The following is a 2,411-nucleotide window of genomic DNA, read 5'->3' as shown; positions in this document are numbered from 1 at the left end:
AGGAGTTCAAAGAGACAAGAACCTATTCTGGCAGTCCTGCATATTGGAGGTAAGCAGGTCTAACCTTATGGATAGAGCAAGGAGAGTAAACTCCCTAAGTAATATATTTCTATTATCTGGGCCCTATGATATTAGATCCTTAAGCCTCCCCTCTGGATATTTATACTTTTAGGGTAGGGAGTAACTACTATCAGAAAGGCAAAAAGAGGAGGTTTTACCTACATAGGGTGCTGAACCAGGCTCTCCAAGTTAACTGCATCTATCCCATGTAATGGCACTCTCAGCTAGAAGGGTTGTACAAAAACTTTCAGCTTGTAAAGGCTCTCCCAACTCGAAGTAATAAAAGATACTAAAATACTGGCTAGTAAAAGACAGGGGTTGTAAGGAGAACCCAATCCCTCAGGAAGGCAACTGGGAAACCATTAGCACTAACTTACAAAAAGCCTTACATTTTTTCTGCAGCTTGCTCTATAAGGAAAAGAACTAAAAGTAACTACTGAAAGGGGTATTGGGCCTACAGAGCCAGGGAAAAACTTTCTCTACTGGCAAGGCAAGGAGCCCTTCCACATCAAAGGAACTTAAGCTTTCACTGACCCCACAGGCCTTTTTTGCTATAAGACGAAAAAAATGCCTTATCGCCAATGATGCTAACCATACCTCACTTGTCTTAGCTGAGTTAATGGTTCAATTAAATCATACCTGCCCAGACATGTATAAAAAACCAATTACAATCACGCCACCGGATGACCTAAAGATCGCGTGGTTACGCCTTAGGAACCGGATAGGCATATGAATATCTTTCCTTTAGACAAAATATATATTATTTATTTATAACCGAGATAAAGGATACCTATGAATGAATGCTATTCCGCCGGTCAGCTGTCAAACCTCTCGCATTTAGGAAATGCTTTCAGGAAGGGTGCCCCTACATTGGTTTTAACTCATTCCCAGCTGCATAGTGCCATCCTACCAGCGGCTCCGTCTCGCAACTTTCCTTTCCAGCTATCACTCTTTTAACCACCTTACGAAATTTACTTATTTAACATATTATATTGTACATGGGGAAGTCAAGAATGATAAATAGCGTAGATAAGAAAGGCGTCGTTAGCAGGATTAGGGCTTCCCATATCTTTAATTAAGAAAGAGCAGTACGAAGGTTGATTGAAGTGTGAGTTTTGCTATCCTTTTTCGACGAAGTTTAGATAACCATTTGGATGGATCAAGATGAATCCTCCAAAACATGGATAAGTTCGATCTCCTGGTTTTATCAGAATCAGATCTCCCGCTAGATTGAGCTTGTCAAGACAACTCAACAGATAGTCTACTTCAATACAGGATTGATTAGACTAAGTTGGGTAGTCGTCCTAGCTTTAGATTCCGTCCTGGCATTCTTCGATTTATAATATGGGGTGAAAGGCAAAGTCTTTATTGGACTCGTTTTTATTGAAGGCATGGGTGTCCCAACCATCTTTATTGTCGACACTTGATGCGGGGGTTTAACTTCGAGTACGATCCAGCTCCATCAGTTGAGTTGAAAGCGGGACAGAGTCCTTATCGCTTGCTAGGCTAGGGGGACGGTTCCTCATCATGAATTAGGTCGGGTTGTCTCCTTACTTAAGTCCTTCCTTTCGTGAAAAAGATTCTTTCCCATCCGAATGGCTAGCGACTTTAGGCGCACGTGGTGGATTGATCATCAAAGAGGTGGGCGAGTTATTATAAGCTTTCTGTCTTTTTACACTCCCATCACGCCCTGCTAGGTTGGTTTCAAAATAGAATGCTAACTGCCTTATTCAATTACCGGGGTGGAAATGTCTTAGATCTGAAGAGTCCACTTTCACCCTTTCGTTAACTATGGCATTCAGTCACGAGGGAGAGCCTATTTATTTTGAGGCCCTATTTTTTGTAGGCATGGAACTCACTCGCTCTACTAGGCTTTGAAGTTTAGAGTTCTTCCTAAAAGTTATTATAATGAAAGAATGGCACAGTCTGATAACAGTGATGGTATACTATCTCTTATTTAGACTGAAAACTGTTCTGTTAGACTATAAAGGAAGAGTCGTAAGGTTGACGAAGTCCTTACCCCGACTTATCCTAGTGCTACTCCTACAACAACAGCTATCTACTAGCAATACTACTTTAATAAGGAAAGTCATCCTAGCACTAGGATAAGTTAAGCATGTCTATCGGTCGATTTCCCTCATGCTGTAAATAGAAGAAGATCTTCTTATTCATTCACGGTCTTACTTATAAATCAAAGTCGAGAAGCGCTCCAACCAAATAGTAAATTTCGATCTTTCTTCTGTTATGATATATCTCGCATTTACATACTCCTTCCTCTTCTTGCCTGATACAGAGAAGAAGACTTCAAGCACAAGCATTGATCGACCTGTGGGATTTAACTTATGTCAATA

General features: G+C 40.8%; 1 long non-coding RNA gene across 1 annotated transcript in view; it reads right to left on the bottom strand.

Annotated features, from left to right (window-relative positions):
- LOC109343244 overlaps positions 1,889–2,411 on the bottom strand; it is a 683-nt gene continuing 160 nt past the window's right edge. The window contains exon 2 of the long non-coding RNA XR_002107182.1: positions 1,889–2,154. This is a non-coding gene — a long non-coding RNA (uncharacterized LOC109343244). The remainder of the gene's footprint in view (positions 2,155–2,411) is intronic.

Source organism: Lupinus angustifolius, chromosome LG03 (genome assembly GCF_001865875.1).
Source record: "Lupinus angustifolius cultivar Tanjil chromosome LG03, LupAngTanjil_v1.0, whole genome shotgun sequence".
NCBI classification, from domain to species: domain Eukaryota; kingdom Viridiplantae; phylum Streptophyta; class Magnoliopsida; order Fabales; family Fabaceae; genus Lupinus; species Lupinus angustifolius.
The sequence above is the reverse complement of the archived record's forward strand: the minus strand, read 5'-3'. Positions and strand labels throughout refer to the sequence as shown.